Genomic DNA, 24,656 nt, shown 5'->3' with positions numbered 1-24,656 from the left:
CCTCTTTGGAGGCCGTTTGAATGAGTTTTTTTCGTAGGGGTGGAGAAGCTTTGGACAGGACAGATAACATGTCCCCATGTTTGGCTAAACGTGGTGGCAGTCCTTTCCTTTTCTTTCCTTGGGGTTTTCTAGAGGGTGACATCTTTGAGTCTTCAGGAGCACCGAAAAAACACTGATACCCGACTTGGTCACAGGCCTTTTTTATACTGGAACGCGTCGCCACTGATTGTCTTTACGTCGTATCAGTTTGAGGACAGGCATGACACGTCGTGCAGGGGTACGCAACGGACTAAATCGAGCCAGTTCTTGCTTGGACAAATCCAGTAAACTTTGTAACATGCCCGATGTTTCTTGAACTTTGATTTTGGGAGAAGGTACTTTGTGAGCAGCAGCCACTGCCACTAAATTGGAAGGTCCTGCCACTGGGGAAGTTCTTTTGGGGGTCATCAACGGAGAAGTTCTTGGTGTGATCAACGTCTCCAAGTACTCTTCAGTTCTGGGTGTCATTAACGGAGAAGTGGACAAAAGTGAAGCTGCCGGAGACGCAGTCACCGCTGTGGCAGGTCGTGGTTTGCGAGTGTAAGGTTGCATCCTGGCCGAAGTGCCTCTCTTGCGACTAGTTTTCTGTGGACTTTTCTTTTTCTGGGGGCTTCTTTTCTTTTTCCGGGGTGGTGTCTGTTCAGAGGAGGGTCCTGCCACTGAAGAAGTTCTCCTTGGGAACCTGGTCTTTTTCTTCTTGGGGCTTCGTTGGACTTTTGTCTTGGGTATAACTTTTGGGGCATTATGATCCCATCTTAAGAGAGAGCGAATGATGACCCCTCCTAGAGTACCGCTCCCTCCAGGTTTCAAAATGATTTGTTTTTTGGTTTGAGTGTCGATGCGGGGATCGGCCAGTTGGACCAAAGCGACTTTGTTTCGATCGAAAAAGCGTTTGGTTTGATGAGGAATCTGAATGATTCCTTGGAGTAATTGACGTGCCGTCACCGTGAACCATCGTAAGACTTCTTTGAGACTAGCTTCTAAGACACGAGCTCGTGTTTGTGGATCTTTTTCTCAACTGATGCCGTACAAGGCACGAATCAATTTGACGAGAAGATGCGACTGAAGGGACGTCATGTTCGCACTGAGAGTGAGACAGACGAAAAAGGGTCTGAGGTTTTTGTAGATTTTTTTATGGGGAGTGAAATTAAGTCGAGGACGGAGACGTGTACAGGACAGGCCCTCCGTCTTGGCACCAGTGGTGAAACAAGAGGGTACGAAATCGCAAATCCTCGGGAGTCGTAGGTTTCAAATCGACGAGTAAATAGGCGTGTGGAGTTTGAGTGGCATCGTCGTACGCCTGAGTCAGCCAAGGCGTTCCTAACTGTTTGGCTAAGACTTGCACTTGCGATTTATCTCGAGGGCTTTTAAACAAGACCACGTAATGCGCATTGAGACTGATGGTGCGATGGGCTTTACTTTGTTGAAACAAATTTTGGGTGATGTAAACGACACTGGTATTACGGTGATGCCCTTTGCGTGTGAACCACAGTTTAATTTCTTCTTCGTCTTCTCCTAACATGTCGTCGAAAATGATCAAATGGGTTAGACGGGAGTCAGAGACGATGCCGTCGTCTTCTTTAGGAATGCCTTCCACAAACACGATGGAATCGCCTTGACTTTCTCGCAAGAGGCTGTACGCCGATTGCCACTCTTTGCAACACCACACGATTCGTTGAGGGGGGTCGATCGATCAAATGATGTTTATGTTCGATCAAACGTTTGACGAATTCGGTTTTGCCTGAACCGCTAGGTCCACCAATGAGCATGATAAAGGGATGGCGAAGATACAAAGCCTCTCAACTGGCACGATCTAAGTGTTCGTCGATGACTTTGACAGTAGAGGAAGAGGGAGCAGAGACAGCAGAGGTAGCCATGGTGTGAGAAATGTCACTTGTGACACGAAAAACAAACAAGACAAGAGTTTATATACTTTTTCAGAACACGTTTATTGAATGTTTCAAACATGAATACGAAAGACAAAAATGCATAAAAGCCAAAGGCTTAAGTACAAGAATAAAAGGCACATGATAACCATGAACGTGGAATAAACACAAGTGTCTGTACAACATGTTTTGGGTAAAGTTCTAACCAGTTCTATAGTAGGGGTAAGGTCACACAAGTGTCCTCCCGAAAGGGTCTTTCAGGCCTGTCCACGACAGTCCTGTCCTGGGTGACGGGTTCTTCTGGCACCGTCACTAACACAGGTTGAAAAGTAACTTTTTTCCTTGAATAACTCTCGTGCATACTGGGCCACCTCTTGTGTCCAATCCTCAAAACCCTGGTCTCGGTGATGTCCAACATTTGACTCCTAACCAATCTGGTTTCTTCTTCGTCAACGACATGGTAAGTTACTTCAATGAACAATGAACTATCGATCTTGCCTAGGGTTCCTTTTCATACACAGACCAATACCGACGTGACCGTACGGTAAAGTGAAGTGATTGGGAAGTCGCACTCGCTTCTGGTATACAATTTGATAGACTTTTTCCAAGGGTCGACTGACGATGTGGTGAGTGGGTAAACGTACAATCTTGTTCGGTTGATAGGTGGTCACTTTAAAGTTTCCATCCTCTCCCGATTGCAAGGCTTCTTTCAATACCCCAAAGTTGACCACTCGACTGGTACGATGATTCAGAGTCAGTCCTTTCACTTTGCACGTCGTGTGCACTTCTCCTTGTTTGTCCCGGTATTCGTAGCCGTAATTTTTGGGACCACCACTGACGAAACTTAGAATCTTGTCGTCGGGATGCTCGTCTGTCCAGGCTCCTAAACGGTCTCCTTCGATGTCAGGGTGATGTTGACTCGGGTGATGGATGTAAATGCAACTGTCCGTGTCAAAGTACAGGACGCGTTCTTCTAACAGTTCTAAAGCTTCGTACAATTTTAAGCGAGCATGACCTGTCACGTAAGCCGCAATGATGACATTTCCAAAAGGGTCGTCTTGTACAAAGTCCAGATCTTCTTCGTAATTGACCAAGATCAAATCCTCTCGAACGACGTCCACGTGTTTCATGTATTTGGTTTTGTCGTGAATCATCTGGAAGTAGCGGGAAGGTTCTGTCAAATATTCCGTCTTGGGTAAACACGGTCGTTGTGCCATTTTGCCCCACAAGCAATTTAACATCACTTTGGCAAACGATCGCCTGCCTTCGTTTTTTTCGATGTGGTCTAAAGAGATGCCTTCTTGTGCGTAGTATTTCTCTTTGAATTGTATTTGATCTTCGGGAGTGTGACACCAGGAAGGATAGCCGCTGGCTTCTTGTTTCAGTTTCAAAAAGGCATCCACGTAGTCGGCGAAAATGCCTTTCTGAGTAGGGTCACCCTTGTGGTACTGTTGTGTCTTGGGAAAGTGGCAAATTTCGTACACTTCTAACAGTTGGTATCCCATGTCCAGAGCTTTGAACAATTCCACGCTGACCCAGGTTCCCGTCAAGGCACGTTCTTCCTGGCTGTGATGGCAAGGTTGGTCCTGGTTGCACGTTTCGGCACAAGTACGGCACAATGGAAACATCAGTTTGCCTTGACAATGGTGAGGTAAGACGGGATGGTAGAGGTTCGTGGGAGGCAAAACTTTACACTTGATCAAGCCTTCGTATTGTCGAATGTTTTTCAGGTCGATGTGTTCCGTGAACAATTGCGGGTGCCCTACAGGAAAGCGACAATATTTGCACACGTAGGGATACAGCGAACACACGTCCAAGTATTTGATTTCTTCTCCTTTCTCTTCGTCGGCTTGGTACAGCAAACAGGTGGCATTGGTCCTTCCTCCGTACAAACTATCCCTCGGGTTCAGCGGGTCCATGAACTGGTAACTTTCCACGAGGCGTTTAAACTCGGGATCGGTTTTCAAACGGTGATCGTACTCGTGTTCCCACATTTCCACCACTTGGTATCCTTGCTGTTTTAACTTTAGGCGTCGCTGACAAGTGTCCTGGTACAAGTCTTCCATGGTTCGTTGCAAAAACTGATTTTTAGTGTCACGGTCAGGGTAACAGACGGGACATCCGTGAAATAAGCAACCGTTAAACTCGTACACGATCTTGGGGTTTTCTAAGTCCCAGCCATCGACCGAATACGTTCCGATGGTCTTTTCGCCTCCTCCGTTGCGGGCATGCTGAATCCATTTGTCTTCCTTGTCGCACAAGTAATGTAACCAACGTAGGGCTTTGACCGAGTATTGACGTTTGACATAGTGGGTCGTTTGAGGACTGATGACAGCCACGGTGTTTTCAGGCATGAATCGTTGGCGGTACACTAAGGAACACGCTTTGGCAATGGTGCAAGCTTCTTTCAAAGGATCGACCCCTCCGTGTTCCATGAACAGTTCTCGAAATTTTCCACAGCAACGCCGTAAAATGTCCACGTCGGAACGACAATACTTTAACATTTCTTCCTGAAAGTCGAAAGGGTCCGAGGCGTGAGCTTGGTGCCAAGCGTAGAAAGCTTCTCGTTGTTCGGTACGCATGTTGTCGGGGTCGTAATAGTGAGCCTCAGGCAAATGGGGTAGAACAGCATGTTGATTGGCTTCCGTATTGAAGAAGTGTGGAAAGTACCCTTTAGCCATTTCTGTCATTCCAAACGTTTTAGGCATTCGGCTCAAAGGCCAAGTAACTCATCGAATCTTTAAACTGTACTTGTCCCACTTGCATGAAAATGATTTTGGCTCCGTTCAGAATCACTTTAGGACGTTCGGTGCCATGTTCCGTATAGTACCTCAAAAGAAACTGTCCATCGTATCCGGAGAAATTGTGAGCCATCACCGTGGCATGACGATGACAATCTCCGTAACGTTCGATGTCCTCTTGGCTCCACGTCTTGTCGATGGGGTCTAAGACCCATTGGGCAAAATCGGCTAACGTGTTTGGTCCCCGAAAGATTTTTTCACGTCCTCCAGGAATCTTGCTGCAGTGAGGGCAATGACTGAAGATAGGTTCTTGAATGCACTTCTCGCACGCTCGATGAGCCACGCAGAAATTATGGATGTGAATGCCAGTCTCTTGCATGCATTCGAAATCGAAAAAGATGAAATTACCTTTCTTCTTGTGACCGTCCTCTTTCTCTGGTGGGGGTTGGTATTTTTGCACGTAACATTCGTGTTCCAAGTCCACGATGTGGTGACAAATGTGACATTTTTTCTTTCCTCGACATACGTGTGCCTTGGCATTGTTGGTAAGTATGCCTTGTCCACACGTAGGGAACAATCTCAGGAGTTGACAAGCACATTTCTTCTGTGAACCTTGTGTTTTCAAATGTTGCTGGTAACAGGCAGGGCTGACAAACGTGCGCAGACAAGTCGAACAAGGCACTGGTTCTTCGTTCAGACTTGGTGGAGAGGCCAAACATCCTGGGCATTTCAATCCACAATGCTTGTGTTGCTCTCGATTGTTATAACCATAATCACATTTCTCACAATAATAACCGTATCCCAGGAATCCGGTGATACTGGTAATGGTATCGAAATGGTCATCGTGATGATAAACATGAATGTATTTTCCGTCCTTAAAATCCTGGCCTCGAAACAACAGAGACCCGCGCATTTCTTGAGGGTGCACTTTCAAGGTGTAGCGTGGAGCTAGGGCATCTTGCAATTTTTACATCTCAGGAATGCCACAGGGTGTGTCTTTGGACAGGCCAGCTTGTTGCAACAGGAGTTCTGCTTCGTTTCGTTGTTTGTCTCGATCGGATCGTTGAATAGTGTTCCAGGTTCTTTTCCATTCTGTCGTGTCGTTCTTGTTGGCATAGGTTCGTCCCACCACGATGGCACGGGCTAAACACATCTGGTCATGAGGATTGTGAATTTGGACAAGACTACGCTTAATGCTGCGAAGCTCGTTCACCAATAACATCTTTTTGCATCCTGTCCCTTGAGGAAGTGAGACGTGGGCCATTTTCAGTGTGGCTTTACCATCGGTGATGTCAAACTGGTCATTAGATTGTTGTACGTGTTGAATCTTGTCCATGATTTTGGAAGGGGTTAGTTCTGCAGGTCTGCTAAACTCGATCCAAACAGGGGATTTCAAACCGTCGTGATCTATGGATAGTGTCAAGCGATCGTCTTCTTTGGGTTGACATTGTCGCTTGAGTGAGGTGAGCAAAGAATCCCACATCTCGGTGATGAACCCTTCTGCTTTCTCCAAGGGTACGTCGGCCTTGAAATCTTTAAACTTCACCGTGTAGGTGTAAGCCGTGGTTCTAAATTTTCTAGAGGAGCGCTTTTCCGTCTCTCGAATGGAATAGTATTTTTCAGGGTTGACTAAGGGTGACGAACTTGGTTTAGAGGTTTCAAATTCTGGTTCACTCATGTCCTCTTCAAAATCACTGGCATGAATCTGTGCCAAGATTTCAGCCCTGGTACGAGGCGATAGATCACGTTTCTGCCTCTTACTTTCTTCTTCTTCTTTCTTCTCGAATGAATGGGATCGTTTCATCTTGAGTGCAAAACGTCAAATGACTCAAGTTTAAACACCATAGACTAATTTATAGTCTTGGCAAACCAGCGTATATAAAAAGGGTGTGTGTCTTGTCCTTTCACTATTCATTTCACTCTCAAGCTGAGCACAACGATGGAAGAGACTACCCAGATGGAACGTTTCGTCAGAGCTTTGCGAGGGGTCATTAGAAAATTCTCTTCAGACCAGCCGACAGACTACTCTCCTTCCTTTCGAGATAAGAGTCAAGATACTTGCTATATCTGTCAGAAGAAAGGGCATTGGTCTTCAGAGTGTCTAGACCGTCAAAAAAGAACAAAAACAGGGGCTAAAAAAGACAAAAGTCAAGATACCTGTTATTATTGTAAAGAAAAAGGACATTGGTCTCCAGATTGCCCGAAAAAGAAACAAGAGGAGTCAGAAGAAAAGAAGGATTCTTCAAAAGAAGAGAGGGATTCTTCGGAAGAAGAGAGGGATTCTTCAGAGGAAGAAGAGGAAGAAAGAAGACAATTCTATTTAAAAGAGGCAAAGAAACAGGAGAAGAAAAGAAGAAGGGAAGAAAATGAGGAAAAAACGGTGAAGAAATTCAAAAAACAGAGAGACTAAATAATGAAAAAGAAGAAGTGTACGAACTTTTTAAAGTGTTCTGTGGTGAATTGTGAATTGGATTGTAAAAAAATGGATAAAAGAATACATGAATGATATAAGGTAAGTGTCTTTGAGTTTTGATTTTAAAATAAGAAGCTACACTCACGCACTCATACACAGACACGTACTATAAGGTTAAAATGGGTGGGTTTATTTTTGAGTTATTGGCAAATTGAAATTGTATTTCTTTTCGAGAAATGTGGGTGGCCCTGAAAAGGGCCTTTTTTCTTTATGGTGTAGGAGTGAGTTTAACCAATCAACTTTAACTGCCTTAAGCCTTTGCCACGGCCAAGGCCTACTTCTGATGATTGGGTTGAAATCACTAAGGGTGGTACGACAGGCTTAGTCACAGGGTTGGTGTGTTTAGCTCGGGAAGGTCGTATTCTCTTCGGTCGTGATAAAGAAGTCTGATACATTTGTTTCAGACTTCTTAACTCCGCTAAAATGTCCAACAGTACCGTAGCCATTTGATTTTCACCCTCTTGTTTCTTTGCTTCTACTTCTTCTTGCTGTTGTTGCTGTTGTTTTTTTCTTACCTCTTCTTGTTGCTGTTGCAGTTGCTGTAGGAGAAAAGCTTGTTCCGCTTCCTTTTGTCGTTGCATAAATTTCTCCAATTCTTCTTTCTGTCTCTGTCTAAAATTCTCCACTTGCGGTAATGAAGAAGGTAACGAAGGTTCCGGAACAAATTCTTGCGAGGTAAGAAAATCCACAAAATCCCAATGTACCTCTTCTGAAAGTAAGTCCGGGTTCCCTTGGGCAGTCTCCCCTGCTGGTGCACCCCAATGGATCGTTTTCTGAGTTTCCGTCATGTTGAATCACTGTCGCATAGATTGACTGCACACAAGCGCTAGCGAATCTATATAGACCAACTGACGTCACAGACTACTCTCTTCGGATTGGATGCGGGCTGACTGAATTTTGTAACGCGTGTTTGGATTGGTGAATGAACTCAATCCGTTTCAATCCTGCCTCTACCTATAAATAAGCGCAGTTCAGTGCATTGATTCACCTGTTCTCGTCGCTTCAAGATGTGGACCGATGTGCAATCTTCTACGCTTGTGTCTTCCATGATGTTCCGGACGGACATACCCATGTATGTCCGATCCAAGTGGGCCGTTGTCCACAGGACAAACACCAGCCTGTGGATACGTAGGATCTACGTAGAAAGACAAGGATGCCTGAAAAGAGTGCTGATTTACGGACCAACAGTGAGACGTAGCCTAAGGACAAGAAGAAGACCAATGCGGTACCATTTATGTTAATGAATACATTAACATAAACCCAAAGGCCCTTTTCAGGGCCAGCCATATTTCTCGAAAAGAGATAGCCTTTCCATTGCCTACCCCTTTTTTTAAATTTAAATTTAAATTTAAGAAAACTTTTTTTTTTAAAAAAAAAATCGCAAAAGCCCAAACTCTATTCCCCATGTTAATTTCCCTTGTCCCTAGACAGACCCAAACTCTATGTTAAATTCCCATTGTCCCTAAAGTGGCCCAGCGTTTTTCTCCATGTTAAATTTCCATTGTACGTATATTGTCCCACGATTTTTCTCCATGTTAAATCCCCTTGTACGTATATTGACCCACGATTTTTCGCCATGTTAAATTTCCATTGTACGTATATTGTCCCAGGGGTCTCCGTAATGCTAATTCCCATTGTACGTATAGTATCCCACTTAACTACTAACGTAGAAACGAAAACGTCGCTGTAACTCATTCCTAAGTCAACGCCAGAGAAAGAGAACTTATCCTTAGACAGTTCTCGTACATATTTTACGTAGGATATCAGATATATTACTTGAAGTGATTGACATAAAAAAAAATCGGAAGAAAGTCGCCTGACTGATTTTCTTTAAGCTAACAAAATAATATTTTTCCGAAACTGACAAGACGAGAGAGAGAGAGAGAGAGAGAGAGAGAGAATCGAAAGACTTCTCACTATCTCAGATATTTCTCGCACTGCAGGAAGCATTATTATTATCTAGCGATCTCTAACCCGCCCATATACAGCGATGACGTGTCCGTTTGTGTGGTCACATGGGCTCTCCGTAAACGTTTATAACTTTAGATTTCCTAGTAAAGCCGTCACTGCATTGAATGGATTTTTTCATTTTTTTAAACAGTTTACATGTTAAATTTTGATAAAAGATAGCTTCTTTGTACAGCATTTCAGCTTATGACTTTATTTAGTTTTTCTCTGAATTTGTAAACAAGCGCAGTCTGTGGATGAATTTAGCTTAACGAACTGATATATTAAGTCATCTCCTGACCGTCACAATGCGTAAAAGTTAAGAGTCACCGCTGCATCGTTGCATTAGTAAATAGTGAAGCAACATTCTCTGCAGTGATTGGTGGATAAGTGTATAGCAATAGGATTTTGCCTGGCATAATCATCGAGAAGAATACACAGGATAATTTGAGGAAGCTTACATTTTGAGGGATTTTGTAAGTACCATTCTTCTTTATATGATTTCAACATCACATACAGCGCAACAACACTCAATTACAGGGGCTCGTATCGTTGCTTAAAATTGACATGTAATACAGGTACTATATAATAACTACAATAGAGGACACTTCTCTTCTTGCTGGCGCGACCTATTTAAGAATAAATGCTTACATTACAAGCTACGTAGCTTAAAGGTCACCGGCCACCTTTATTGTACAAACGTGTAATATTATTATAGTTATAAACAAAACGCATTGGTTATGCATGCACACCATAAAAATGTTTGATTAGACTTAAAACTCCGCTTTATAAAATGAAAAAATATTCGGCAATCTCCGTAAACAATCGGTAGTTTCCGCGTGCCAAAACCGGATATGACGTATATTTATCCCTTCTATTCAACCTAGCCATTCAAGTGCTTAATTTCCCCACGTAAATGTCTATGTGATATAGCGTACGATCGTACTTTTGTACAGCAAATATGATGCACTGTGTTGCATACGGATGTAATCAAAAGAGCGATGATGGGAAAAATCGTTCTTTCTTTTTTCCGAAAAACTCTAAATAAAAATAGGCCGAACTTAACAATAGTTTGTACGTTCTTTTTCTTCAACAAAAAAAGTAGATGCTATGTAAGATAGGTTTTAAGGAAAAAAACTAAATTTAACAAACTATTTTGATATTCTTTGAAAGAAAATAATCATACTTCGTAACTTACATATTTATGAGAAAAAACACAAACTGACATATCTTGCTTGTTTTAATTAAAATATTTATATACATTTTTTATGCAAACAAATATATGCATCTGCACAACGACATTCTCAGTTTAAGTCTTCCAGTCAAATTATCAATAATCATTTATAAAACAAAAATACGTAACAGATATTCTACAAAATAGTATACATTTTGCTAAGGGTAGTGTACATGAGATATTATAACAAATATACTTAATTTTAGGCTTTACGTTGTAACACAGCTGCATACAATACATACTAGATAACACATGGGAGAGAGAGAGAGAGAGAGAGAGAGAGAGAGAGAGAGAGAGAGAGAGAAAGAGAGAGAGAGAATAATGTTGAGCATTTTGTCAGTCTTAAGTTGCTGCAATATGAAGCTCTTACCAGTTAATTGTATTGTGTTTATTTGTTTTTCAAGTTGTCTTAGTGTTTGCGCGCGTAAATTGAAAGCTTGTCATTACTGGTCAATATCGTCAATCATATTTGCTCCATTATTCCGTACAAATTAGAAAGGAAATAAATTTGTGTTTAATTTGTGCCCCCCCCCCACACACACACACACACGGTACAAAATAAATTGATAAACATACACTTGTTTGAAAATAAAGTGAAAGAAATTAAACTTGCATTGTTATCATATATTCCTTCTCTTTTCATCATGAAATCAGTATATGTAGCGGATGCCGGCTTGCATATGCATCCTTAGTGTAGTTTGTATCACTTATGTCAAATAACAAAATTATTAATGAGACGAAAGTATCACCCGATTGCTTGAAGGCACCTGCCATTTACGCATGATAAGTTACTTATTGCAAACTGACCCAGCTTGTATTGTATCCAGGTTGACTATAAGTCGGTATCTCGCAGATAAAAAAAATAATTATTTTAAAATACATTTAATGTGAGTGCAAATGATACTCTTTTTGCTAGCATGGATTATAAAAGTATTATTAAAGCAAATTATTATTGTGTATAATCTTTGCCCTTCAAACATCAATTATGATTACATATGGCAAACAAATTTAAGCCCGGGTGAAAAACACAACTGGCATGGAGCAATAAACTCATTGTTTAAACTTACCGACAGGATATCAATTACATAGATTATTTTATTACAATGCAAACCAAACCCGGAAAATTGACTTTGGTATCTTTTTAGTGTGTCGGTATTTTCTTCTGAAGTCGGCCGACAAAAGGAAGTCAAGTTTTTGGTTCCTTTAAGTGTGCCGATTTCTTTCATCTTTTTTTTTAAATATAAAGTCTGCCGACACAGGGAAGCCAGTATTGATTCTTTTTACCTCTATTAACGGGAATTTTCAAAATAAATTGAAACAATGGAACAGTTTTGAATCTAGTGCGTCGTGCACGCATACCGATATAAGGCTGAACAGTAAATTAGTTTTCATTAGTTTCATCATAAATATTCCCTATCCATAGTTTATAGTGCTTTATTTTTCGACAACAAGAAGCATGTACTTTGTCTTGTAGGGATAAATGTACGTCATTTCCGTTTGCGTCATATATAGGTGGGAAATCGTAACTAAGGGGAAGTAACAGCGTTGTATACTTCTATTTCGAGTAATTAAATTATTATTTCTTCTTTACACTTGATAATATATTTTTTTTTTGCTATTTTTTTTTGTTGCGAGTATCACTATTTTTAATCATGTAACGCAAATCTGATATAAATAGGAAAATGTTGGAGTATGGCCGGTGACTTTAATAAATTTGGTACCGATATTTAGCTCAGGCATTCCAATGTGTATCCCTATCAAAAGTTTGACTTAATATCATACCTTTAAGGAATGCCAAATCATTTTCGCACGGTACCGCTCGACATGGCCCGGATCGCGCCCGCATGATATGCAAGAACAAAGCGCTCATTGGTTAAAAGAAAATGACGTCCTGTATATATTTATAACTTATTTTCAGTTGGCCATTGAGAAGGTAGTATTTTAGTTAATATTGGATCTTCGTTACAATAGCATACAAAAATTCCATTTGCAGTTGATTTAATGAACAAAGTGACGTTTCAAACACTTAATTGCTTAAATCCTCGTTATGGGTATATCAGTTGTTATTGACCTTTGTCCATAATAGAGGGTAGGATTTTCGGCCTATCTAACTAACGTCATTTTTTGTAAACATGTTACTTGGATTTGAGTTCAGGACATTGGTTTTGTCCTTAGAAAAACATGGTCTACCTGATCTTTGCAAGGTAACTTACTAAATTTAAGTGAATGACCTGATTTTCTTTCCGACTTTGAATTTTCTGGAAATGAAGTTTTGACCATTATGATTGTATTTTTATTGTGTATGAAGTTTTATATCAGGACTGTTTACATGGGAATTATTTATTCCTATCTTAACATCTCTCTTGTGAAATCAGTCGTTTAGTTGTGTTCACTTACAGTTAGAGAGGATTTATTTAAATTATTTACTGTACATTTACAAAGTGCTAGTTTACAATAGGATTAAAGCACTATTTTAGAATTATTGTGAATTCATTGAAGGATATGTTGGACTATTAGCACATCAGCACATATATGATTGGAATTTATTCGGAAAGCCAGTGGAATTCATTAACCAGTTGTCATTCTGTACTTTTGGACTGCTGATAGAAAGTTTAGGGCTGCTTGGGATTTAATTCACAATACTGTAAGTTCTTGGAAAGTTTCATTTGTATTCAAGGGAATTACATTTCTTGGTGTACTCATCTAAACCTGTTGGTTTTCGCTCTTTTCTTTCGTTTACCTTACGGCCATAGAATAGTAACATTAAAAACACAAAGCTTTTATCATATGCTTTGGCATGTACACACACACATTTATCTAATGCGTGAAACAATTTGTCATGCCCACGAATGCACAAGATATAGGTATATATGACGCTGTTACTAATGGTACATTTTGCGCCATACAGTCATTATTGGATTTGTCATCCCAATACTCGGTCTCAATCCACATTTCCCTCGCCCCATCGTAAAAGAAGGATTGTGTTTTGCCTTAATCAGTACTTCAGCTACAGAGAACTAGATGGACACTCTCCCCTTTACCGTTAATGCCTTTCTAGACTCTCTCATTCTACGTTTTCAAAACAGTTCGTTTTCTAATAATTTCTTTTATTCCTAGTGTTCATCTAATGTGAAACAAAGACATGAATATGTTTTCATCTGTATGTATTTCCAAAAAGATGATGTTCAAAACTGGATCAATGCTTGTTACTTTTGCGTTGTTTTGTCTCTAGAACACGTTGACGATACTATGTCGAGTACCATGTCTCCTGTGGCGATGTATATTGGTGGTATTGTAACCAAGTGCGTGCTGCCTCTAGCACGATATCAGGTGCACTGTACTCAGAAATATTCCTATTTTTGTTAGTTTCAATATTAGACGATGTCTCTTACACAATAGCAGGTGTGCCCAACCAAAGATATTTCGATTTGTGTTAGTTTCAGTTTTAGTGCCTCTGGCACGATATCATGTATGCTGAACTCAGATATTTCGATGTGTGTTAGTTACAATTTTAGACTTTAATTCTGGCACCCTGGAATTTCAGAATCACAACTCGTTCAGGCTAATCCCTCTATGTGTTGGATCTGAACGGTTAGTAACAATTACGTGCAATATTAAATGTTCAGCTATGTCAAACATTGTAAGACGTTTATATGTAACATATTCGACAAACGTTCAATGACATATCAAAAAATGTAATATCTGTTCAATAAATTTACACATGTTGTATTTAAAAGGTCGATACTAAACTTGCCCTACCTCCAGTGTGGTTCGTTTCCTGGCCTGTACGTGTAATTGTACAGAACCAAATTGTCAGATTTTATGCTATAATCGTCCTCAAATATGGTTCACTGTCATTGAACAAAATATGCAGATCTTCATTTGTACCGCCTTAAAATCTATAATAACGAAAATTTATGACAACTCCATTTACATTTCTTTTGGTAATCCCCCTAACTATTTTCAAGTTGAACATTCATCTTAAAGGTGACTGCACTTTTCTTTCTCTTTCTTGATACTATTTCATTCATTATAAAAGACTCCGTTATGATATATATATATAAGGAAGAATATGCATATATATATATATATATATATATATATATATATATATATTAACTGTGTTTTATTTCTATAACTAATATTTTATTGAAATCTTTAGTTTGCTATCGTTAATGTGTGCATAAACATTTAAAATTTGATCTTTATCAGAAACGTTTGCAGAATGTCCACGTCAGTGTCCTTAGGGATACTTATATCTCAACTTCAACAGTTACACACTCTTGACTGACAAGAGGCGCGGGATAGGGGCGTGCTTTCTGTATTAGATATTTATATATACTCCATGCTTGTGTTTTGTGTTTTGCGTATCCCTTACACATATCACCTGGGTCACTGGCTTAGTGCAACAACTTCGTAATAATTTTTTTATAAAAAGAAAATGTGCTAGTTCCGTGTCTTTTTATTTTTAGATGGATATTGCTGCGTACTGATAGTGACTATATATCATGCAGCCCTTGTTTTATGTTTCACTGTGCAGTAATATTTAAATACGAGAGATAAATATTTTCTTGTCATGCAAAATATATTTTTTACGGAATTCTACTGTCTTGCCAATCGTTCCGATGATTGGCTATACTAAAATATTTATATCAAACAAAAAAGATTTTGTATTTACAATTACATTAGATTCTAAAGCAAATTTCCATTCTTGCTAATTGTTTACACAAGAGTCCATATTTACATATTTAGTAACACAAAATATGTCTGCTCAATGCAATTAATGCGTCATTCATGTTATTTATCAATCATTCACCGGTTAGTCTGGCGAGGAGTCTCAAGCTAATCCGAATGAATTTTGTCTATAGACAACGCCATTAAGATTAGGATTATATAACATCGTAACACAGAGTGGACAGTTTTGATCTTAACAAAGAGTGGACAGTTTTGATCTTAACAAAGAGTTGTCAAGTTTGATCGTGACAGAGTGGAAAAGTTTTGATCTTAACACAGTGGACAAGTTTGATCTTAACACAGTGGACAAGGTTGATCTTAACACAGTGGACAAGTTTGATCTTAACACAGAGTGGACAAGTTTGATCTTAGAAGTGGAGCTTAATACCTACTAGCTTGAATAGCTTACCTTAGTCGATCCATCGAGTTATACTTAATTAGTACCAATTAGCAAATAGGGGAAAGCCAAATTTACTTCCCATGATATGTGAGACTTTATTATCGGATAGCGTCGGAACGGTATAGAATAATTTATAAAAGCAAGGAAATTATTCAGATTATTTATATATGAGTTGGTGATTTGTATTTTGTGTCATTTCCTTCTGTCTCTATCATTCCCCTGTTCTGAATGAATGAATGAATGAATGAATGAATGAATGAATGAATGAATGAATACATCTAGTTGTGAAAATAAACCACCAGCATCTCATCATCTATACAATAGTGATATCAGTAGTGGCATTAACAGTTCAGTAGTTGGAATAGTTGTAGGGTAGTAGAAGCAGTAGTGGTAATACTAGTACAAAGTAGGGGTACTGTTGTAGTAGCAACAGCAGAAATAGCCTTATTGTGTGTCCAAGTAAAACGGATGAACGAGATATTGTTGTCGTAACTAAATTCATTTTAAATATCTCGATTAGACTTTACGATTTTTTGTCTATACAAACCAAACACTTGCCTTGTAAGGTCGACTACTAATATCACAGCTTCTTGTCATCTGCATGCGATTTCTCTACAATGATTGGTTGGTTTTGTTTATAGTAACAATACTTGGCTTGACGACCTGAAACAAGTACTGTAATTGTACATGATACATAGGTTAACTTCGGGACACTGACATTTTACGAGATTTATAGATGCAAAGTGTCGAATATTTTGAATTGTATTAAACCTTAAAGTTGAATGCATTAAGAATTCAACTTGTGTGACATTTAAGACAGAAAAGTTTTTGTGAAGGGTCACTTCGACCTTTCCTCTACCCTCACCCCTATGTCAGTATTAAAACTTGAAAGGCTAGAAGTCATGACTGAGTGCGATGAGCCCAGGGCATTGCTACGCTGTCCTGAGAAAGTAAATATCTGAGCTACCAACCATAACCGCGTGATAGGAACCCATGTCAATTTATCATTTTCAAAGGGAAATTGATATGCCCAGTATTATACTGTCTGGAATCTGACAGAATAAATGATTATCTTGGGAAAATATTAGGAACCGCTGCTTACGATTGGCCAGAGTAAATTAAGGCGTACACTTTGAAAGTATTGTAAATTTAATGTGACGACCTTAGTCGAAATACTTTCGTCTTTAAATTTCCTGAGAGAGGAAGTGGCTCCGAGGATGCCTAAAAAGAATAGTGCTTTCCTCGTTAAACAAGAAAAGGTGACCAAGTGACTGTCTTGTAAGAAGGCAGGGTTTAGTACTAGGACACACAATTTCTGAAAGAGAACAGCATTAAGGAGCAGCCTTCTGAGGAGAGACGGGACAGTCCGAAGACGGAACTCCAAGGAAAAGAAGTGACGAGTTCAGAATAAAGTAATAGGAAGTCCATGATAGTGTGAAGCGTAGATAATAGGAAGACTTGAGGAAACAGGAAGACGTTGATACACGGTCAAAGGAGGAAGATGATGCAATATGTCGTGGGCATTGCACTTTTTTCACCACTAGTTACTATGATGAAATAAATCCAAATGATATATTCCTATGAAATTCTGTTGACATAATTTAGATTCAATTGGAATTGCCGATATTAATTTGTTTTGATTAAATTTGTTAATTTTCTTGCCTAAGGGGGATCGTATTACATTTTTCTTCCCAATATTCTTGCTCAGTTCTCTGTTGAAATTCTATTTTTCCACTCCCAGCGGGCTATAATATCGAGAGAGGTCATCCTCTAGATACAGAGTTGTACAGTTTGTTACTCGTATGTCCACGCATTAAATGACAGTTGCCTCACACCTATCAATGTATCAAATTGGAATAAAGTTGTACTGAATACACTGACACAAACGTTTACTCAAATCAGTGTTTGAAATTTAGAATAACGTTTTGAATACACAGACTCGTACGCTTATTCATATTAGTGTATGAAATTTAGAATAACTTTGTACTGAACACACACACACTCCTACGCCTACTCACACCATGTTTACAAAACGTACCGAGTTGTGTGCCCTTAATGATTCATGGGTAAATAAATCCACATTTGTACAGTGTTTCAAACATACTTTATTGAATGGACAGGGCTTGTACAATCTCAATCGGTCAAATGGTCACATATTATATGACAGTTAACACACAATTAGGTCATTTAATGCACAGAAAGTTGTTCATTTTCAACAAGCGCGATTATATGGAAAATATAATATACATGTCGTTTCCTGTGAATGTGAAGTCAATTGGATTAGATAACGCTTCCACAGCAGTACTCATTGGCAGTATTTAAACCCGTAAAGAAACTTCCTATTCACAGTTATACCCACAACGTCTCCCAATCAAAAGTATTTATATCCACCACAAACTTCCCCATCAACAATATTTACACCCACTACTACCGATCCATGTACGATATTTACCTTCCACCACCAATCACTCTATCCACAGTATTTACAGCCATTACTAACATCCCCATCAGCAGTATTTACACCCACCACTAACATCCCCATCATCATTATTTACAGCCACCACTAACCTCCCCAACCACAGAATTTACAGCCACTAATAAATCCTCATCTACTGTATTTATACCTACCAATAATCTCCCCATCCAAAGTATTCACACATCAAACATTCTATCCCCATCCGCAGTATTGACACCCACCACTGACTCCACATCCACAGTATTGACACCCAGCGCTAACGTCCCCATCCACAGTATTGAGACCCATCGCTAACTTCCCCATCCACATTCTTTACACCCAGTACTATCACCCCATTTACAGTATTTACACCCACCACTAACCTCCCCATCCGCGGTGATATATATACATATATATATATATATATATATATATATATATATATATATATATATATATATATATATATATACGTACCACTAATCTCCAAATATTCAATATTTACAGTCAACTTTTTCTAGCAATAAAAACCCGGATGAAACATATCGTAATTAATGCTTATATACTTTTGAAATTACAAATATAATATAAATGGATGGTGTCGTTGCCATCACAAACTTACCTCTCTCTCTCTCTCTTGTATTACTTAAGGTCATAAATACTTAATGGATTGTGCCAGTGAATATTTTCATACTCTTTTATAACCTAAGGTCTGACATTCTTAATTCAATATGTCAGTGAATATTTTCACATTCTTTTGTTACTTAGGGTCTGACATACCTAATGGAACATGTTACTGAATATTTTCATATTGTTTTGTTATCGAAGGTCTGACAAACTTAATGGAATATGTGTCAGTGAAAATTTGCATTGTTACTTAAGGCCTTAAATACTCTTTGGAATATGTCAGTGAATATTTGCATACCCTTTTCTTACCTAAAGTCTGACTTGCGTAACAGAATATGTTAATGATTAATTTCATACTCTTTTATTAATCATTGACTGATATTTTCATACTCTTTTGTTACATAAGGTCTGACATACTTATTGTATTACTCTTGTATTACCTAAGGTCTGGCATAATTTAAAGAATTGGTGAGTCAATATTTTCATAATCTTCTTTTTACCTAGGGCCTGACATACTTAATTCAATATGACAGTGAATATTTCCATATTGATACTTTAAATATATTCATTAAAATGGAGGAATTGGAAAGTCCGTGTGCTTCTCAGTCAAAGCACACTTTACCTGAATTTCTGTCAAGTAAAATGTCATAATCCACAAATCCCTAAACTCTGTCAGTCAGTTTTTGGTTATTAAATATTGTAACTGACCAAAATGCAAGTTGTGTTTCTTCATTAGAAATATTTATACCTTTAAACAGTCACTCCTACAGCATGTTGAAATATTGTAATGGTTATACAAACGTCACTCAAATATAGTATGCACAAATGAAGGAAGCCTAACATTGAGTTCTCACCATAATAATTACATGTATCACTATTAACACAGCATGTTTCTTCATATTCTGATTCAGGCGTAGATAATAGTAATAAGGAAGAAAATTCGGATTCATTTGTTATTTTAAATTTTTAAAAATAGTAATGAAAGTTGTTAAACAAGTTTAGGAAAATAATGACACATAGGGTCAGGATCGTATTAATAAAAATATGCATACAGAAAACATGTATAACCAGTGTATTGACTGAGACAACAAAACATAGTATTAACAAATGCATATAAGCAAAGACATATGAAACAGAGTATTTGACCCCACTCGCTTTGTACGGTGTAGTTTGTGGTTATCCTTATAAATGTAGAAGCCAACAAATAGCGATTGCGAATGCGCGGTAGCTAGAATGAGACTTCCGGTATCACGGTTGACAAGTGTTATCTCCCCATCGCATTATTAGTTCTTATTCTTAGGTGGTGCTCTACAGTTCGTAATTTTGCATAGTTCTAGATTTTCAAATGTAAACCTTCCCAGGTTTTCTTCACTATTTATATGGACCATTTAAAAAATGGACCTTGTAGATCTTTGGTACTGTTAAAATAACGCTTAATTCACTGCATTTTGGTGTATGATTGATGGGTGTGATTACTAGAGCTGGATACGTACAACGGTACACAGCAATTAAACTTTAAACCAATATTTATTATTTTTCAAATAATCAGTATGCATTAAAATCATCGATAATAATTCAACAGGGGTAAAGCGTTAACATATACATCCCGTTTTGATATTATGAGCTATGATGATAGTACGTGCCCCGTTCCACTACGCAGCGTAAAGTTTACGTATACAATGTTCGTAAGTATTAAACGTATGAAAATCCTACGCTATTTCGTGAGTGTGTTTCACAAAGATATCTGAAGGAACATTTCGCACGTCTAAGATAAGCTTTGCGTAAGCTGCTCTTTTGTATAGGAGGTACATGATAAATTAGTAAAATATAACAGGACACCTGCAAGATACTTACAAAGGACGGCGACAAAGATGACGACGAGAACAACAATAATAATATAATGACCAAAATGTATCGTATATGGAGCAAAAAGTGACAATTATGTCTGTGTAAGAAAATAGTCTGCATGTGTGTGTGTGTGTGTGTGTGTGTGTGTGTGTGTGTGTCCCAACGCAACCGTCATTAAGGCGACAGTATATTGTCACTGTATAGCCATTATGTCGACAGCAACATTAGGGTTACAAAATCTGTGTCACCCTAAAATGTGCCATCATTGTGTAAATTGCCTTGCTGGTTGATTCACCTGCAGAATTTCGTACAAGTATTATATATTACCGAATACTAGTAGTTACACATTTTAATGCAAGATATGCACGTGTTTTTTAACTAGTTGTTATGCAAACATTGAACCGTGTTTTAACGTTGTGTTTCTACCACTGTCAACGAATAATCATTAAGGCGACATTTCCAAAAGTGCTTCTAATTTTGTCAAATTTAATGAATATTTTAAGGCAGTGTTTCACACAAAATAATGTGATATGCGTACCACCGGTGGTACGCAAAAGGGTTTTCATCGGGTACGTGGCAGAAAACAAAAAAAAAAATAAAAAAATTCGCACTTAAAATAAAATGCTAAGGCACTGGGAGAAGGGGCGCGATCATAGTCCCAAAACGGATAAGGGAATGTTGCACATTTGAGAAATGCTGTTTTAAGGTGACATATTTAGTTGATTTGAAATAAAAGATACGCAACTTGTCATTACTTTACCCTAAGATAAAATTCATTGTCAAAATAGAACACGTCCAGTTTTTCGGATACGGAGTAGAAGAAACCTACATGTATTTAAAAGTAGTCAGTTTTCCCTTAAAGTTGGGTATTGTAAAGAATACTTAAACTAAAATAACTTAATAAAAAATTCATAGAATAAAATTTGAAAAGGCCTAACAGAAGCGTCTATACATTGTGATAGATAGATAGATAAATAGATAGATAGATAGATAGATAGATAGATAGATAGATAAATAGATAGATAGATAAATAGATAGATAGATAGATAGATAGATAGATAGATAGATAGATAGATAGATAAATAGATAGATAAATAGATAGATAGATAGATAGATGTTGAAGTGTGGTACATTTTATTAAACTTTAGCACACATCATATACTTTATTTTTTATCCTTTATTATATAATGGTCCTTTTATCTTTTTCCGTAAAATGTCTATCCGTTTATAACTATGACCTTAAAAGTATGAAGGTCATTTAATCATAGAACGCTGGGTCATGGGTCATGATATGTCTCGCTACATATCTTGACTAGCATAATAGCCCGTCCTATGAGGGGAGTCGTTAAAGAAAATTTCAACATAAAAGGAAAGAAGAAAAAATTGGGATCCGCGAGTTTAAAAGACAATTCAAACACAAACATTAAAACTGAAGTTAAAAAGAAACAAATAAAAAATTGGGATTCCTCCAGCTTCGAATCGCAATGTTTTGTTAGGCAAGCGGGAAGGAATACAGAAAACGAAAGACATTTAAATGTCGGTGTGGGTGTATGTATGTATGTATGTATGTATGTATGTATGTGTATATATATATATATATATATATATATATATATATATATATATATATATATATATATATATATATAAGATAATATGTTATTTATGTAAGACAAATCTCCGTATAAAGACTACTTTACTCATGAGATTGTTGACATGTACGAATTGTATTGGCAATTGGGTGCAAGGCGACATCCTGTTTCGTTATCTCAATAGCCAGCATCCGTCTTGCATATCGTCCTACAATCGCGACTGCGTATTTTGATTTAAGACACCGCCTCAAACAGGAAACAAAACTGAAACCCTCAGGATTTGTTTCCATGTTAGACCAATTGATCCGTCCAGGTCATGTGGTGATAGGAGACAAGTATCTCAACAAAATTTGTCTTTATAAAAGCATAATGCTTGGACCAAACAAAACATGTTTTTTCAAAGATAGCACAGTACAGCCAAATTCGATTACACTGTGATATAATGATATAGCCAAAACAAAGCCAACAACATACATAATTTAAAGCAAATCGTATTTTCAAAGTTCAATCTCTCAAGATGGATTGATATTTTACATTTAACTCAGTATTTGCTTGCATTCTGTTTTTTTTCTTATACTATGTTTGATACGAAATTGCCAGTACCATAATTTTAGTTGTATTTCTATCTACAAATTAACTAATCCGTATTTCCTCCATGAAGTTAGATGGTACTCCCTAGGTTCCCTAGGTTAATATGTTAACTGCTTACATCATCTGCGTGTGATAAGTAACTTACGGACAGTAACTCAGAAAAATATGTCAAAACTAGCAATGTATAAAGATCAAATTCACTGTAAATTTGGTTGGAATTGTTAAAAATGTAATTGTTTAAATATTTCCAATTCATTAGTGTATTTTAGGTCGTTGAAGAACAACAAATCTTTATATAAAATGAAAAAAAAATTGTCGGATATTTGCACTAATCGGATATCCCATAAATGAATATTCATAGTATTTTATTATTATAATCAAGAAATGGTGCTGTCTCAGTGTAAGGTCGCGCTCTTAGTAAGAGGGATGGTTAACTAGATTTGGCTGCCGTTATCTAGGGAATGACCTCCCTCGATTTTATAGCCCAGTGGAAGTGAATAGATAGAATATCAACAGAGAACTGATCAGGATTATTGGAAAGAAATAATGCAATACGAGCCCCCTTAGACAAGAAAAATAACAAAATATGATCAATGACAATTAATAGAGGCAACTCCAATTCAATCTATAACAAAATATGATCAATGACAATTAATAGAGGCAACTCCAATTCAATCTAAGTTATGTCAACAAAATTTCATAGCAGTATCTAATTTGGATTTATTTCATCATGATAACGAGTGGTGAAAAGAACTCAATGTCCACGACTGATTGCATCACCTTCCTCTCGCTACCTGTGTATCACGTCTTCCTATTATATAGTCTTTATATTTTGAAAGCTTAATCTGTTCCTGGACCTACTAGTCCTTTATTATGAACACGTCTTCTATTTCCAGACTTCCAACTTCCGTCTTCCAAATTACCACTAAACCTTTATACCTATTACCAAATTCCCTCAAGTAAGTTGCTCAGAAGCATGACAGCTATCCGAACACTGCATAAATTCTGAACTAATTCGATAGATCATCACTCTCGCTTCACAGGGATCAACCATAAATTAACACGTGAGCGGTGTATCTAACATTACCGTATCTCTTTACCTACGCTACCAAATGCTTGATAACTATTGCATAAAATTCACAAACTTCTAGCTCACAGCAATCCCTAACTTACAAGAATATATAAACATTACAAAATCAGATATAAATATGTGAGTATCGTCAACTCACGGTAATCAGTATCGTCCTAACACACAAAGGAAATTATTTCATATAACCTTAAGAAATCCTACACATATGAAAAATATGGATAGCATGTTATCGTCAATTCTATAAATGAACTAGAAACTGTAAAATCAAAGAGATATATTGCATAACAACTCTAGCATCAACATATGTCAATGAAATTGAATAAACGATACATAATATGGATCCTAGTCATATCTAACATATTTGCATAAAACAAACAATCAAAAATAGACAATTACTGAAAATTAACATTGCGTACCTTAATGCTGTTCTCTTTCGGAAATTGTTTGTCCTAGCCCTTAACCCTTTCTTTTCTTACAAGACAGCTACCTGGTCCCTTTTCTTGTTCAACAAGGAATTCTTTTTAGGCTTCCTCGGATCCAAACTTCTCCTTTCTCAGGAATTTCGGACTAAAGAATTTCGACCAAGGTAATCACTTTAAATTCACATTACTTCCAAATTAATTTACTCTGACCAGTCGTAAGCAGCGGTTCTAAATTATCCCAATATAATCATTTATTTCGTCAGATTTTGGACATCCTTGAATCTCTGAACTACGTTGCAAATCAATTTTCCTTCGAAAATGATAAATTGACATGGCTTCCTATCAAGCGGTTATGGTTTGTTGCTCAAATGTTTACTTTCTCAGGAGAGCGTTGCAATGCCCTGGTCAAATCTCAATGAGTCGTAGATAAAAGCATATCAGATTTACCACTAACGTGGGGGGTGGGGTGAAAAAGAAAGATCGAAGTGAACCTTCACAAAGACTTTTCTGGCTTAAATGTAATAACATTTTAATGCTAAATGCATTGAATTTCAAGGTTCAGTACTTGTTCAAAACT

The 24,656-nt window shown here is 37.8% G+C and overlaps 1 protein-coding gene across 2 annotated transcripts in view; it reads left to right on the top strand.

Annotated features, from left to right (window-relative positions):
* Positions 1-9,195: 9,195 nt before the first annotated feature.
* The window catches only part of LOC149790763 (uncharacterized), a 305,048-nt gene continuing 289,587 nt past the window's right edge, over positions 9,196-24,656 (top strand). For both annotated transcript variants that reach the window (XR_016423898.1, XM_089972831.1), the window contains exon 1: positions 9,196-9,562. The gene's annotated coding sequence lies outside the window, so the exon portion shown is untranslated. The remainder of the gene's footprint in view (positions 9,563-24,656) is intronic.

This window comes from Sinohyriopsis cumingii, chromosome 10 (genome assembly GCF_028554795.1).
Source record: "Sinohyriopsis cumingii isolate HCF-2022 chromosome 10, ASM2855479v2, whole genome shotgun sequence".
NCBI lineage: Eukaryota > Metazoa > Mollusca > Bivalvia > Unionida > Unionidae > Sinohyriopsis > Sinohyriopsis cumingii.
Note: the sequence above shows the minus strand (reverse complement) of the source record. Positions and strands in the feature narration are given on the sequence as shown.